The 17,168-nt window shown below is 43.4% G+C and overlaps 6 non-coding genes across 6 annotated transcripts; all 6 read left to right on the top strand.

The window, feature by feature from the left end:
* Window positions 1–1,321: 1,321 nt before the first annotated feature.
* On the top strand, window positions 1,322–1,395 carry trnan-guu (transfer RNA asparagine (anticodon GUU)). The gene has a single exon. It is a non-coding gene; the product is annotated as a tRNA-Asn (tRNA).
* Window positions 1,396–4,141: 2,746 nt separating this feature from the next.
* On the top strand, window positions 4,142–4,218 carry trnan-guu (transfer RNA asparagine (anticodon GUU)). The gene has a single exon. It is a non-coding gene; the product is annotated as a tRNA-Asn (tRNA).
* Window positions 4,219–6,128: 1,910 nt separating this feature from the next.
* On the top strand, window positions 6,129–6,202 carry trnan-guu (transfer RNA asparagine (anticodon GUU)). The gene has a single exon. It is a non-coding gene; the product is annotated as a tRNA-Asn (tRNA).
* A 3,678-nt stretch (window positions 6,203–9,880) lies between these two features.
* Window positions 9,881–9,954, top strand: trnan-guu (transfer RNA asparagine (anticodon GUU)). Its single transcript has one exon. It is a non-coding gene; the product is annotated as a tRNA-Asn (tRNA).
* Window positions 9,955–11,870: 1,916 nt separating this feature from the next.
* trnan-guu (transfer RNA asparagine (anticodon GUU)) lies at window positions 11,871–11,944 on the top strand. Its single transcript has one exon. It is a non-coding gene; the product is annotated as a tRNA-Asn (tRNA).
* A 1,906-nt stretch (window positions 11,945–13,850) lies between these two features.
* Window positions 13,851–13,924, top strand: trnan-guu (transfer RNA asparagine (anticodon GUU)). Its single transcript has one exon. It is a non-coding gene; the product is annotated as a tRNA-Asn (tRNA).
* Window positions 13,925–17,168: the final 3,244 nt, after the last annotated feature.

The raw sequence follows: 17,168 nt of genomic DNA, 5'->3' as shown, positions 1-17,168 counted from the left end.
GAGCAGGCGGAGAAAATCGATGCAGAGACGGGAGAAAGTCCAAATGCCATATATTTGGGATGAATGTCGAAATTGTTATGTGTTATCTATTATAGCGGTTCTTTTTATCAGCGTGGGTTAAAATGTATAGACCCTTGTTGCAGGAACATTACTCTGGAACCAATGTTGAGGTATCCAAACTGTGTATCTACGAAACTTGTAATGAGAGAGTCATAAAGTGTTGGCCATGATAGATTCCAAACAGTTGATGATCAAGTACATCGGCAGTCACTGTGCACCTGGGCGGGAACGTGTGGCGTCGTGATCGTAGAGTGGTTAGTACTTTGAGCTGTGGCTGCATCAACCTCGCTTCGACTCCGAGTCACGACAGCGGTAAGTTAATGTGTATCTCGAAAATTAGCGGGTGCGGAATTCTCTGTGTAAGGCCTCTTTAAAGCGGGTCACAACTGAGTGCATGTTTCTGCTCCTGTGAGAGGCACCTGAATTCAAACTGTTGTGAATACGAGAATCTCCTCAGATCACTGTTTTATATTTTAACTATTTTCATTCATCATACTCCTCCGGGTCTTTTATTTTTGCAAGTGAATACAGTCTCTCTCAATTTGTTACATCAGCTTCTTCGGCTATTCACCCAAAACTTTCAAGTGTCTCAACCAAATACCCTCTGAACCTTCTTTATACGCGGAGAATAATCTTGGTCTCGATCGTCCCTCCATGGAAATGAATTTCCTGACATCTGGTCATGAAGCAGTGAGGAGTGGGCAGAATTTTGAGAAATAGAGCCACTTGGCAGTGGAGAAAAGGATACGAAGCAACACACGAAAATCAAGCACTAGGTTTGTGAATGTTGGGAAACACTTCGAGAAAGAGACTCCGGGGAGAACGAAGGGCGCTGCCCGACTGATCGTCGACAGTCAAGACACATTTCCTTTGGTTAGAATGAGAAATCAACTGATATTTAGAAACTAAGAAAACTGTCCTAACTGCACATCAGAAAATACAGTTTTATTATAGTTTCACTGCGAATATCTGGAAGCAGAAAATACAAAAATGGCTCGAATGTAAAAGGGTGGAGGCGCGTTATTGACAGGGCTACGGATAATGGTGTTGTCTTTGTTCTGTAACACAAAGTCACCCTGTCTTGAACCACAGACTCCGTTCTGACTTCTCAGATGCTGTAAGACCTGCCGAGATTGCCCAACCTTTTGTGTTTTTGTTCCAGATTTGTGCATGGACAATAATTTGCTCTTATGACGTGGCCAGGATGAAATTGTTTCCATCATAATCTGGCATGTTTATTCGAGTCGCGAGTGCAGTTGTCGTCTCTGTGGCGCAATCGGTTAGCGCATTCGGCTGTTAACAGAAAGGTTGGTGGTTCAATCCCACCCAGAGGCGAAATGATATCCCTCCCGAGGATGAAGTGTTTTGTATACTTCGTCCCTCTCTGGGATCGAATCACCGCCTTGGTGCTTTTTATATTTCATGCCACGTTGATTTGATTTATTTTCTCCGGTTCCAATATTAAACACGCCAAATGCTGTCTTTATGATTTCAAACAGTCAGTTCGCATCCAAAGGTTTAATCAATATGAATTTGAACCACCATGGAGAGACATTCGCCTAACAGCAACAGTGGAACGAAAGGGGCCTAGATTTTTCTCTTTAGATCAAAGAGTGTGAGACGGCGAATGAGAGGCGCTCGAACGCGCAACTGGTATTTGGGCGAAGAAAGTCAATCGTGGAAATAGAGAGAGAGTTTGTTTGCACTTGCAATATTCAAGAATGAGAGGAAAGGAATGCTGGGAGAAATCGTTTCAAAAAATCAGCAAGAGACAAAGAGACCAAGTTCCTCCATAGAATACCCGTAATCCCGCAAATTGATCACGGCCAATCCAGCGAAACTGTTAATCCATGGACAATCTGGCTCATTTTAGCATGGCCAATACACCGAACGTTCACATCTTTGCACTGCGGGTGGGACCCCGAGCAGGTAGAGAAAACCGATGCAGACACCGGGAGAACGTCCAAATACCATAAGTTTGGGATGAATATCGGAATTGTTATGTATTATATATTACAGCCATTGCATTGTTATTTTTATGAGCCCGGTTAATTAGCCTTGTTGCAGGAACATTATTATGGAACCAAAGTTAAGGCATCCAATCTTGTGTATCTACTAAAGTTGTTTTTAGGGAGTCATAAACTCCGTTCTCTCTCCACAGATGCTGTCAGACCTGCTGAGATTGCCCAGCATCTTGTGTTTTTGTTCCAGATTGGTTAGGGTTGGGGTTAGGGTTCGGGTTAGGGTTAGGGTTAGGGTTCTTTTCTCCGGTTTAAGATTTCTTTTCTCCGGTTCCAATATTAAACACGCCAAATTCTGTCTTTCTGATTTTCAACATTCAGTTCGCATCCAAAGGGTTAATGAATATGAATTTGAATTACCATAGAGAGACATTCACCCAATAGCAACAGTGGGATGAAAGGATCTTAGATTATTCTCTTTGGATCAAAGAGGGCGAGACGGCGAATGAGAGACGCTCCAAAGTTCAACTGGTATGCGGGAGGAGATGTTGAGTCGTAGAAATAGAGAGAAAGTTGGTTTGCACTGACAATATTCAGGAATGAGAGGAAAGGGATACAGAATGAAATGGTTTTTAAAAAATCAGCAGGGGTCTTCGTGATCAAGCTCCTCCGTAGAATGCCAGTCACCTGGCACGTTGATCTTGGCCAATCCAGCGAAACTGCTAGTCTGTGGACAATCTGGCACACTTTAGCATGGCCAATCCACCGAACCTTCACATCTTTGGACTATGGGAGGGACCTCGAGCAGGCGGAGAAAATCGATGCAGAGACGGGAGAAAGTCCAAATGCCATATATTTGGGCTGAATGTCGAAATTGTTATGTGTTATCTATTATAGCGGTTCTTTTTATCAGCGTGGGTTAAAATGTATATACCCTTGTTGCAGGAACATTACTCTGGAACCAATGTTGAGGTATCCAAACTGTGTATCTACGAAACTTGTAATGAGAGAGTCATAAAGTGTTGGCCATGATAGATTCCAAACAGTTTATTATCAAGTACATCGGCAGTCACTGTGCATCTCGGCGGGAACGTGTGGCGTCGTGATCGTCTGGTGGTTAGTACTTTGCGCTGTGGCTGCCTCAACCTCGCTTCGACTCCGAGTCACAACAGCGGTAAGTTAATGTGTATCTCGAAAATTAACGGGTGCGGAATTCTCTGTGTAAGGCCTCTTTAAAGCGGGTCACAACTGAGTGCATGTTTCTGCTCCTGTGAGAGGCACCTGAATTCAAACTGTTGTGAATACGAGAATCTCCTCAGATCACTGTTTTATATTTTAACTATTTTCATCCATCATACTCCTCCGGGTCTTTTATTTTTGCAAGGTAAAACAGTCTCTCTCAATTTGTTACATCAGCTTCTTCGGCTATTCACCCAAAACTTTCAAGTGTCTCAACCCAATACCCTCTGAACCTTCTTTATACGCGGAGAATAATCTTGGTCTCGATAGTCCCTCCATGGAAATGAATTTCCTGACATCTGGTCATGAAGCAGTGAGGAGTGGGCAGAATTTTGAGAAATAGAGCCACTTGGCAGTGGAGAAAAGGATACGAAGCAACACACGAAAATCAAGCACTAGGTTTGTGAATGTTGGGAAACACTTCGAGAAAGAGACACCGGGGAGAACGAAGGGCGCTTCACGACTGATCGTCGACAGTCAAGACACATTTCCTTTGGTTACAATGAGAAATCAACTGATATTTAGAAACTAAGAAAACTGTCCTAACTGCACATCAGAAAATACAGTTTTATTGTAGCTTCACTGCGAATATCTGGCAGCAGAAAATACAAAAATGGCTCGAATGCAAAAGGGTGGAGGCGCGTTATTGACAGGGCTACGGATAATGGTGTAGTCTTTGTTGTGTAACACAAAGTCACCCTGTCTTGAACCACAGACTCCGTTCTGACTTCTCAGATGCTGTAAGACCTGCCGAGATTGCCCAACCTTTTGTGTTTTTGTTCCAGATTTGTGCATGGACAATAATTTGCTCTTGTGTCGTGGGAAGGATGAGATTGTTTCCATCATAATTAGGCATGTTTATTCGAATGACAAGAGCAGTTGTCGTCTCTGTGGCGCAATTGGTTAGCGCGTTCGGCTGTTAACCGTAAGGTTGGTGGTTCAATCCCACCCAGCGACGAAATGATATCCCGACCGAGGATGAAATGTTTTGTATACTTCGTCCCTCTGTGGGATCGAATCGCCGCCTTGGTGCTTTTTATATTTCATGCAACGTTGATTTGATTTATTTTCTCCGGTTCCAATATTAAACACGCCAAATGCTGTCTTTATGATTTTAAACATTCAGTTCGCATCCAAAGGGTTAATGAATATGAATTTGAATTACCATAGAGAGACATTCACCCAATAGCAACAGTGAGATGAAAGGAACTTAGATTATTCTCTTTGGATCAAAGAGGGCTAGACGGCGAATGAGAGACGCTCCAAAGTTCAACTGGTATGCGGGAGGAGATGTTGAGTCGTAGAAATAGAGAGAAAGTTGGTTTGCACTGACAATATTCAGGAATGAGAGGAAAGGGATACAGAATGAAATGTTTTTTTAAAAATCAGCAGGGGTCTTCGTGATCAAGCTCCTCCGTAGAATGCCAGTCACCTGGCACGTTGATCTTGGCCAATCCAGCGAAACTGCTAGTCTATGGACAATCTGGCACACTTTAGCATGGCCAATCCACCGAACCTTCACATCTTTGGACTATGGGAGGGACCTCGAGCAGGCTGAGAAAGTCGATGCAGAGACGGGAGAAAGTCCAAATGCCATATATTTGGGCTGAATGTCGAAATTGTTATGTGTTATCTATTATAGCGGTTCTTTTTATCAGCGTGGGTTAAAATGTATATACCCTTGTTGCAGGAACATTACTCTGGAACCAATGTTGAGGTATCCAAACTGTGTATCTACGAAACTTGTAATGAGAGAGTCATAAAGTGTTGGCCATGATAGATTCCAAACAGTTGATGATCAAGTACATCGGCAGTCACTGTGCATCTCGGCGGGAACGTGTGGCGTCGTGATCGTCTGGTTGTTAGTACTTTGCGCTGTGGCTGCATCAACCTCGCTTCGACTCCGAGTCACAACAGCGGTAAGTTAATGTGTATCTCGAAAATTAACGGGTGCTGAATTCTCTGTGTAAGGCCTCTTTAAAGCGGGTCACAACTGAGTGCATGTTGCTGCTCCTGTGAGAGGCACCTGAATTCAAACTGTTGTGAATACGAGAATCTCCTCAGATCACTGTTTTATATTTTAACTATTTTCATCCATCATACTCCTCCGGGTCTTTTATTTTTGCAAGTGAAAACAGTCTCTCTCAATTTGTTACATCAGCTTCTTCGGCTATTCACCCAAAACTTTCAAGTGTCTCAACCAAATACCCTCTGAACCTTCTTTATACGCGGAGAATAATCTTGGTCTCGATCGTCCCTCCATGGAAATGAATTTCCTGACATCTGGTCATGAAGCAGTGAGGAGTGGGCAGAATTTTGAGAAATAGAGCCACTTGGCAGTGGAGAAAAGGATACGAAGCAACACACGAAAATCAAGCACTAGGTTTGTGAATGTTGGGAAACACTTCGAGAAAGAGACACCGGGGAGAACGAAGGGCGCTTCCCGACTGATCGTCGACAGTCAAGACACATTTCCTTTGGTTACAATGAGAAATCAACTGATATTTAGAAACTAAGAAAACTGTCCTAACTGCACATCAGAAAATACAGTTTTATTGTAGTTTCACTGCGAATATCTGGCAGCAGAAAATACAAAAATCGCTCGAATGTAAAAGGCTGGAGGCGCGTTGTTGACAGGGCTACGGATAATGGTGTAGTCTTTGTTGTGTAACACAAAGTCACCCTGTCTTGAACCACAGACTCCGTTCTGACTTCTCAGATGCTGTAAGACCTGCCGAGATTGCCCAACCTTTTGTGTTTTTGTTCCAGATTTGTGCATGGACAATAATTTGCTCTTATGACGTGGCCAGGATGAGATTGTTTCCATCATAATTTGGCATGTTTATTCGAGTGACGAGAGAAGTTGTCGTCTCTGTGGCGCAATCGGTTAGCGCGTTCGGCTGTTAACCGTAAGGTTGGTGGTTCAATCCCACCCAGAGACGAAATGATATCCCTACCGAGGATGAAATGTTTTGTATACTTCGTCCCTCTGTGGGATCGAATCGCCGCCTTGGTGCTTTTTATATTTCATGCCACGTTGATTTGATTTATTTTCTCCGGTTCCAATATTAAACACGCCAAATGCTGTCTTTATGATTTCAAACAGTCAGTTCGCATCCAAAGGTTTAATCAATATGAATTTGAACCACCAAGGAGAGACATTCGCCTAACAGCAACAGTGGAACGAAAGGGGCCTAGATTTTTCTCTTTAGATCAAAGAGTGTGAGACGGCGAATGAGAGGCGCTCGAACGCGCAACTGGTATTTGGGCGAAGAAAGTCAATCGTGGAAATAGAGAGAGAGTTTGTTTGCACTTGCAATATTCAAGAATGAGAGGAAAGGAATGCTGGGAGAAATCGTTTCAAAAAATCAGCAAGAGACAAAGAGACCAAGTTCCTCCATAGAATACCCGTAATCCCGCAAATTGATCACGGCCAATCCAGCGAAACTGTTAATCCATGGACAATCTGGCTCATTTTAGCATGGCCAATACACCGAACGTTCACATCTTTGCACTGCGGGTGGGACCCCGAGCAGGTAGAGAAAACCGATGCAGACACCGGGAGAACGTCCAAATACCATACGTTTGGGATGAATATCGGAATTGTTATGTATTATATATTACAGCCATTGCATTGTTATTTTTATGAGCCCGGTTAATTAGCCTTGTTGCAGGAACATTATTATGGAACCAAAGTTAAGGCATCCAAACTTGTGTATCTACTAAAGTTGTTTCTGGGGAGTCATAAACTGTGCGTCATGATAGATTCCAAACAGTTGATGACCAAGTACATCGACAGTTACCGACATGCTTCGCCGGTGACGTGTGGCGCCGTGATCGTCTCGTGGTTAGTGCTATCCGTTGTGGCCGCAGCAATTTCGATTCAGAGTCACGGCAGCGATAATTTGATGAGTTTTTCGCAAATGAACTGATGAGGAATTCTCTGAGGAAAGGACTCTTTAAAACGGGCTCACATCTGAGTGCATGCTTCTGCTCCTGTTTGATGCTCCAGAATTCAAACGCTTGTGAATACGAGAATCTCTTCAGCTCCCAGTTTTTTATTTTATCTATTATCAGCAAGCATACTCCTCAGGTTCTTGTCTGGTTGGAAGTGAAAACAGTCTCTCTCAATTTGCTGCATTAGCTTCTTTGGCCATTCACCCAAAATGTTCAAGTGTCTCAAGTAAAGACCCACGGAACCTTCTGTATACGCGGAGAATATTCTTGGTCTGGATGGTCCCTCCATCTCCATGAATTTCCTGACATCTGTCATGATGCAATGAAGAGGAGCGGGCAGGATTTTGGGAGATAATGCCAGTTGGCAATGGAGAAAATGGAAAAGAAGCGACACACGAAAATCCAGCACTAGTTTTGTGAATGATGGGAAACACTTCGAGAAAGAGACACCGGGGAGAACGAAGGGCGCTGCCCGACTGCTCATCGACAGTGACGTCACATTTCCTTTGGTTAGAATGATTCGAGAAATCAACTGATATTTAGAATCTAAGAAAACTGTCCTTACTGCACATCAGAATATACAGTTTAATTATAGTTTCATTGCGAATATCTGGAAGCAGAAAATACAACAATGGCTCGAATGTAGAAGGCTGGAGGGCGTTATTGACAGGGCTATGGATAATGGTGTAGTCTTTGTTCTGTGACACATAATCAACGTGGCTTGAAACACAGACTCCGTTCTCTCTCCACAGTTGATGTCACACCTGCTGAGATTGCCCAGCATCTTGTGTTTTTGTTCCAGATTGGTTAGGGTTGGGGTTAGGGTTAGGGTTAGGGTTCTTTTCTCCGGTTTTAGATTTCTTTTCTCCGGTTCCAATATTAAACACGCCAAGTTCTGTCTTTCTGATTTTAAACATTCAGTTCGCATCCAAAGGGTTAATGAATATGAATTTGAATTACCATAGAGAGACATTCACCCAATAGCAACAGTGGGATGAAAGGATCTTAGATTATTCTCTTTAGATCAAAGAGGGCGAGACGGCGAATGAGAGACGCTCCAAAGTTCAACTGGTATGCGGGAGGAGATGTTGAGTCGTAGAAATAGAGAGAAAGTTGGTTTGCACTGACAATATTCAGGAATGAGAGGAAAGGGATACAGAATGAAATGGTTTTTTAAAAATCAGCAGGGGTCTTCGTGATCAAGCTCCTCCGTAGAATGCCAGTCACCTGGCACGTTGATCTTGGCCAATCCAGCGAAACTGCTAGTCTGTGGACAATCTGGCACACTTTAGCATGGACAATCCACCGAACCTTCACATCTTTGGACTATGGGAGGGACCTCGAGCAGGCGGAGAAAATCGATGCAGAGACGGGAGAAAGTCCAAATGCCATATATTTGGGCTGAATGTCGAAATTGTTATGTGTTATCTATTATAGCGGTTCTTTTTATCAGCGTGGGTTAAAATGTATATACCCTTGTTGCAGGAACATTACTCTGGAACCAATGTTGAGGTATCCAAACTGTGTATCTACGAAACATGTAATGAGAGAGTCATAAAGTGTTGGCCATGATAGATTCCAAACAGTTGATGATCAAGTACATCGGCAGTCACTGTGCATCTCGGCGGGAACGTGTGGCGTCGTGATCGTCTGGTGGTTAGTACTTTGCGCTGTGGCTGCATCAACCTCGCTTCGACTCCGAGTCACAACAGCGGTAGGTTAATGTGTATCTCGAAAATTAACTGGTGCGGAATTCTCTGTGTAAGGCCTCTTTAAAGCGGGTCACAACTGAGTGCATGTTTCTGCTCCTGTGAGAGGCACCTGAATTCAAACTGTTGTGAATACGAGAATCTCCTCAGATCACTGTTTTATATTTTAACTATTTTCATCCATCATACTCCTCCGGGTCTTTTATTTTTGCAAGTGAAAACAGTCTCTCTCAATTTGTTACATCAGCTTCTTCGGCTATTCACCCAAAACTTTCAACTGTCTCAACCAAATACCCTCTGAACCTTCTTTCTACGCGGAGAATAATCTTGGTCTCGATAGTCCCTCCATGGAAATGAATTTCCTGACATCTGGTCATGAAGCAGTGAGGAGTGGGCAGAATTTTGAGAAATAGAGCCACTTGGCAGTGGAGAAAAGGATACGAAGCAACACACGAAAATCAAGCACTAGGTTTGTGAATGTTGGGAAACACTTCGAGAAAGAGACACCGGGGAGAACGAAGGGCGCTTCCCGACTGATCGTCGACAGTCAAGACACATTTCCTTTGGTTACAATGAGAAATCAACTGATATTTAGAAACTAAGAAAACTGTCCTAACTGCACATCAGAAAATACAGTTTTATTGTGGTTTCACTGCGAATATCTGGCAGCAGAAAATACAAAAATGGCTCGAATGTAAAATGCTGGAGGCGCGTTATTGACAGGGCTACGGATATTGGTGTAGTCTTTGTTGTGTAACACAAAGTCAACCTGTCTTGAACCACAGACTCCGTTCTGACTTCTCAGATGCTGTAAGACCTGCCGTGATTGCCCAACCTTTTGTGTTTTTGTTCCAGATTTGTGCATGGACAATAATTTGCTCTTGTGTCGTGGCCAGGATGAGATTGTTTCCATCATAATTTGGCATGTTTATTCGAGTGACGAAAGAAGTTGTCGTCTCTGTGGCGCAATCGGTTAGCGCGTTCGGCTGTTAACCGTAAGGTTGGTGGTTCAATCCCACCCAGAGACGAAATGATATCCCTACTGAGGATGAAATGTTTTGTATACTTCGTCCCTCTGTGGGATCGAATCACCGCCTTGGTGCTTTTTATATTTCATGCCACGTTGATTTGATTTATTTTCTCCGGTTCCAATATTAAACACGCCAAATGCTGTCTTTATGATTTCAAACAGTCAGTTCGCATCCAAAGGTTTAATCAATATGAATTTGAACCACCATGGAGAGACATTCACCTAACAGCAACAGTGGAACGAAAGGGGCCTAGATCTTTCTCTTTAGATCAAAGAGTGTGAGACGGCGAATGAGAGGCACTCCAACGCGCAACTGGTATTTGGGCGAAGAAAGTCAATCCTGGAAATAGAGAGAGAGTTTGTTTGCACTTGCAATATTCAAGAATGAGAGGAAAGGAATGCTGGGAGAAATCGTTTCAAAAAATCAGCAAGAGACAAAGAGACCAAGTTCCTCCGTAGAATACCCGTAATCCCGCAAATTGATCACGGCCAATCCAGCGAAACTGTTAATCCATGGACAATCTGGCTCATTTTAGCATGGCCAATACACCGAACGTTCACATCTTTGCACTGCGGGTGGGACCCCGAGCAGGTAGAGAAAACCGATGCAGACACCGGGAGAACGTCCAAATACCATAAGTTTGGGATGAATATCGGAATTGTTATGTATTATATATTACAGCCATTGCATTGTTATTTTTATGAGCCCGGTTAATTATCCTTGTTGCAGGAACATTATTATGGAACCAAAGTTAAGGTATCCAAACTTGTGTATCTACTAAAGTTGTTTTTAGGGAGTCATAAACTGTGCGTCATGATAGATTCCAAACAGTTGATGACCAAGTACATCGACAGTTACAGACATGCTTCGCCGGTGACGTGTGGCGCCGTGATCGTCTCGTGGTTAGTGCTCTGCGTTGTGGCCGCAGCAATTTCGATTCAGAGTCACGGCAGCGATAATTTGATGAGTTTTTCGCAAATGAACTGATGAGGAATTCTCTGAGGAAAGGACTCTTTAAAACGGGCTCACATCTGAGTGCATGCTTCTGCTCCTGTTTGATGCTCCAGAATTCAAACGCTTGTGAATACGAGAATCTCTTCAGCTCCCAGTTTTTTATTTTATCTATTATCAGCAAGCATACTCCTCAGGTTCTTGTCTGGTTGGAAGTGAAAACAGTCTCTCTCAATTTGCTGCATTAGCTTCTTTGGCCATTCACCCAAAATGTTCAAGTGTCTCAAGTAAAGACCCACGGAACGTTCTGTATACGCGGAGAATATTCTTGGTCTGGATGGTCCCTCCATCTCCATGAATTTCCTGACATCTGACATGATGCAATTTAGAGGAGCGGGCAGGATTTTGGGAGATAATGCCAGTTGGCAATGGAGAAAATGGAAAAGAAGCGACACACGGAAATCAAGCACTAGTTTTGTGAATGTTGGGAAACACTTCGAGAAAGAGACACCGGGGAGAACGAAGGGCGCTGCCCGACTGCTCATCGACAGTGACGTCACATTTCCTTTGGTTTGAATGATTCGAGAAATCAACTGATATTTAGAATCTAAGAAAACTGTCCTTACTGCACATCAGAATATGCATTTTAATTATAGTTTCATTGCGAATATCTGGAAGCAGAAAATACAACAATGGCTCGAATGTAGAAGGCTGGAAGGCGTTATTGACAGGGCTACGGATAATGGCGTAGTCTTTGTTCTGTGACACATAATCAACCTGGCTTGAAACACAGACTCAGTTCTCTCTCCACAGATGCTGTCAGACCTGCTGAGATTGCCCAGCATTTTGAGTTTTTGTTCCAGATTGGTGCATCAACAAGAAGGAACTGTTACGATGTGGACAAGATGACACTGTGTCCATCTTAAATTGGCCTTTTTATTGGAGCTGAAGGAGCATTTGTCGTCTCTGTGGCGCAATCGGTCAGCGCGTTCGGCTGTTAACTGAAAGGTTGGTGGTTCGATCCCACCCAGAGACGGAATGTTATCCAACCCCGCGTGAACCGCATTTTACTTTGTCCCTCTGTGCGATCGAAACACCGCCTTGGTGCTTTTAATATTTCATGCCACGTTGATTTGATTTCTTTTCTCCGGTTCCAATATTAAACACGCCAAATTCTGTCTTTCTGATTTTAAACATTCAGTTCGCATCCAAAGGGTTAATGAATATGAATTTGAATTACCATAGAGAGACATTCATCCAATAGCAACAGTGGGATGAAAGGATCTTAGATTTTTCTCTTTGGATCAAAGAGGGCGAGACGGCGAATGAGAGACGCTCCAAAGTTCAACTGCTATGCGGGCGGAGATGTTGAGTCGTAGAAATAGAGAGAAAGTTGGTTTGCACTGACAATATTCAGGAATGAGAGGAAAGGGATACAGAATGAAATGGTTTTTAAAAAATCAGCAGGGGTCTTCGTGATCAAGCTCCTCCGGAGAATGCCAGTCACCTGGCACGTTGATCTTGGCCTTACCAGCGAAACTGCTAGTCTATGGACAATCTGGCACACTTTAGCATGGCCAATCCACCGAACCTTCACATCTTTGGACTATGGGAGGGACCTCGAGCAGGCGGAGAAAATCGATGCAGAGACGGGAGAAAGTCCAAATGCCATATATTTGGGCTGAATGTCGAAATTGTTATGTGTTATCTATTATAGCGGTTCTTTTTATCAGCGTGGGTTAAAATGTATATACCCTTGTTGCAGGAACATTACTCTGGAACCAATGTTGAGGTATCCAAACTGTGTATCTACGAAACTTGTAATGAGAGAGTCATCAAGTGTTGGCCATGATAGATTCCAAACAGTTGATGTCAAGTACATCAGCAGTCACTGTGCACCTGGGCGGGAACGTGTGGCGTCGTGATCGTATAGTGGTTAGTACTTTGAGCTGTGGCTGCATCAACCTCGCTTCGACTCCGAGTTACGACAGCGGTAAGTTAATGTGTATCTCGAAAATTAACGGGTGCGGAATTCTCTGTGTAAGGCCTCTTTAAAGCGGGTCAAAACTGAGTGCATGTTTATGCACCTGTGAGAGGCACCTGAATTCAAACTGTTGTGAATACGAGAATCTCCTCAGATCACTGTTTTATATTTTAACTATTTTCATCCATCATACTCCTCCGGGTCTTTTATTTTTGCAAGTGAAAACAGTCTCTATCAATTTGTTACATCAGCTTCTTCGGCTATTCACCCAAAACTTTCAAGTGTCTCAACCAAATACCCACTGAACCTTCTTTATACGCGGAGAATAATCTTGGTCTCGATAGTCCCTCCATGGAAATGAATTTCCTGACATCTGGTCATGAAGCAGTGAGGAGTGGGCAGAATTTTGAGAAATAGAGCCACTTGGCAGTGGAGAAAAGGATACGAAGCAACACACGAAAATCAAGCACTAGGTTTGTGAATGTTGGGAAACACTTCGAGAAAGTGACACCGGGGAGAACGAAGGGCGCTTCCCGACTGATCGTCGACAGTCAAGACACATTTCCTTTGGTTACAATGAGAAATCAACTGATATTTAGAAACTAAGGAAACTGTCCTAACTGCACATCAGAAAATACAGTTTTATTGTAGTTTCACTGCGAATATCTGGCAGCAGAAAATACAAAAATGGCTCGAATGTAAAAGGCTGGAGGCGCGTTATTGACAGGGCTACGGATAATGGTGTAGTCTTTGTTGTGTACCACAAAGTCACCCTGTCTTGAACCACAGACTCCGTTCTGACTTCTCAGATGCTGTAAGACCTGCCGAGATTGCCCAACCTTTTGTGTTTTTGTTCCAGATTTGTGCATGGACAATAATTTGCTCTTATGTCGTGGCCAGGATGAGATTGTTTCCATCAGAATTTGGCATGTTTATTCGAATGACGAGTGCAGTTGTCGTCTCTGTGGCGCAATCGGTTAGCGCGTTCGGCTGTTAACCGTAAGGTTGGTGGTTCAATCCCACCCAGAGTCAAAATGATATCCCTGCCGAGCATGAAATGTTTTGTATACTTCGTCCCTCTGTGGGATCGAATCACCGCCTTGGTGCTTTTTATATTTCATGCCACGTTGATTTGATTTATTTTCTCCGGTTCCAATATTAAACACGCCAAATGCTGTCTTTATGATTTCAAACAGTCAGTTCGCATCCAAAGGTTTAATCAATATGAATTTGAACCACCATAGAGAGACATTCACCTAACAGCAACAGTGGAACGAAAGGGGCCTCGATTTTTCTCTTTAGATCAAAGAGTGTGAGACGGCGAATGAGAGGCACTCCAACGCGCAACTGGGATTTGGGCGAAGAAAGTCAATCCTGGAAATAGAGAGAGAGTTTGTTTGCACTTGCAATATTCAAGAATGAGAGGAAAGGAATGCTGGGAGAAATCGTTTCAAAAAATCAGCAAGAGACAAAGAGACCAAGTTCCTCCGTAGAATACCCGTAATCCCGCAAATTGATCACGGCCAATCCAGCGAAACTGTTAATCCATGGACAATCTGGCTCATTTTAGCATGGCCAATACACCGAACGTTCACATCTTTGCACTGCGGGTGGGACCCCGAGCAGGTAGAGAAAACCGATGCAGACACCGGGAGAACGTCCAAATACCATAAGTTTGGGATGAATATCGGAATTGTTATGTATTATATATTACAGCCATTGCATTGTTATTTTTATGAGCCCGGTTAATTATCCTTGTTGCAGGAACATTATTATGGAACCAAAGTTAAGGTATCCAAACTTGTGTATCTACTAAAGTTGTTTTTAGGGAGTCATCAACTGTGCGTCATGATAGATTCCAAACAGTTGATGACCAAGTACATCGACAGTTACAGATATGCTTCGCCGGTGACGTGTGGCGCCGTGATCGTCTCGTGGTTAGTGCTCTGCGTTGTGGCCGCAGCAATTTCGATTCAGAGTCACGGCAGCGATAATTTGATGAGTTTTTCGCAAATGAACTGATGCGGAATTCTCTGAGGAAAGGACTCTTTAAAACGGGCTCACATCTGAGTGCATGCTTCTGCTCCTGTTTGATACTCCAGAATTCAAACGCTTGTGAATACGAGAATCTCTTCAGCTCCCAGTTTTTTATTTTATCTATTATCAGCAAGCATACTCCTCAGGTTCTTGTCTGGTTGGAAGTGAAAACAGTCTCTCTCAATTTGCTGCATTAGCTTCTTTGGCCATTCACCCAAAATGTTCAAGTGTCTCAAGTAAAGACCCACGGAACCTTCTGTGTACGCGGAGTATATTCTTGGTCTGGATGGTCCCTTCATCTCCATGAATTTCCTGACATCTGACATGATGCAATTTAGAGGAGCGGGCAGGATTTTGGGAGATAATGCCAGTTGGCAATGGAGAAAATGGAAAAGAAGCGACACACGGAAATCAAGCACTAGTTTTGTGAATGTTGGGAAACACTTCGAGAAAGAGACACCGGGGAGAACGAAGGGCGCTGCCCGACTGCTCATCGGCAGTGACGTCACATTTCCATTGGTTAGAATGATTCGAGAAATCAACTGATATTTAGAATCTAAGAAAACTGTCCTTACTGCACATCAGAATATACAGTTTAATTATAGTTTCATTGCGAATATCTGGAAGCAGAAAATACAACAATGGCTCGAATGTAGAAGGCTGGAGGGCGTTATTGACAGGGCTATGGATAATGGCGTATTCTTTGTTCTGTGACACATAATCAACGTGGCTTGAAACACAGACTCCGTTCTCTCTCCACAGTTGATGTCAGACCTGCTGAGATTGCCCAGCATCTTGTGTTTTTGTTCCAGATTGGTTAGGGTTGGGGTTAGGATTAGGGTTCTTTTCTCCAGTTTTAGATTTATTTTCTCCGGTTCCAATATTAAACACGCCAAGTTCTGTCTTTCTGATTTTAAACATTCAGTTCGCATCCAAAGGGTTAATGAATATGAATTTGAATTACCATAGAGAGACATTCACCCAATAGCAACAGTGGGATGAAAGGAACTTAGATTATTCTCTTTGGATCAAAGAGGGCGAGACGGCGAATGAGAGACGCTCCAAAGTTCAACTGGTATGCGGGAGGAGATGTTGAGTCGTAGAAATAGAGAGAAAGTTGGTTTGCACTGACAATATTCAGGAATGAGAGGAAAGGGATACAGAATGAAATGGTTTTTAAAAAATCAGCAGGGGTCTTCGTGATCAAGCTCCTCCGGAGAATGCCAGTCACCTGGCACGTTGATCTTGGCCAATCCAGCGAAACTGCTAGACTATGGACAATCTGGCACACTTTAGCATGGCCAATCCACCGAACCTTCACATCTTTGGACGATGGGAGGGACCTCGAGCAGGCGGAGAAAGTCGATGCAGAGACGGGAGAAAGTCCAAATGCCATATATTTGGGCTGAATGTCGAAATTGTTATGTGTTATCTATTATAGCGGTTCTTTTTATCAGCGTGGGTTAAAATGTATATACCCTTGTTGCAGGAACATTACTCTGGAACCAATGTTGAGGTATCCAAACTGTGTATCTACGAAACTTGTAATGAGAGAGTCATAAAGTGTTGGCCATGATAGATTCCAAACAGTTGATGATCAAGTACATCGGCAGTCACTGTGCATCTCGGCGGGAACGTGTGGCGTCGTGATCGTCTGGTGGTTAGTACTTTGCTCTGTGGCTGCATCAACCTCGCTTCGACTCCGAGTCACAACAGCGGTAAGTTAATGTGTATCTCGAAAATTAACGGGTGCGGAATTCTCTGTGTAAGGCCTCTTTAAAGCGGGTCACAACTGAGTGCATGTTTCTGCTCCTGTGAGAGGCACCTGAATTCAAACTGTTGGCAATACGAGAATCTCCTCAGATCACTGTTTTATATTTTAACTATTTTCATCCATCATACTCCTCCGGGTCTTTTATTTTTGCAAGTGAAAACAGTCTCTCTCAATTTGTTACATCAGCTTCTTCGGCTATTCACCCAAAACTTTCAAGTGTCTCAACCAAATAGCCTCTGAACCTTCTTTATACGCGGAGAATAATCTTGGTCTCGATAGTCCCTCCATGGAAATTAATTTCCTGACATCTGGTCATGAAGCAGTGAGGAGTGGGCAGAATTTTGAGAAATAGAGCCACTTGGCAGTGGAGAAAAGGATACGAAGCAACACACGAAAATCAAGCACTAGGTTTGTGAATGTTGGGAAACACTTCGAGAAAGAGACACCGGGGAGAACGAAGGGCGC

Source organism: Scyliorhinus torazame, chromosome 14 (genome assembly GCF_047496885.1).
Source record: "Scyliorhinus torazame isolate Kashiwa2021f chromosome 14, sScyTor2.1, whole genome shotgun sequence".
Lineage (NCBI taxonomy): Eukaryota > Metazoa > Chordata > Chondrichthyes > Carcharhiniformes > Scyliorhinidae > Scyliorhinus > Scyliorhinus torazame.
The sequence above is the reverse complement of the archived record's forward strand: the minus strand, read 5'-3'. Positions and strand labels throughout refer to the sequence as shown.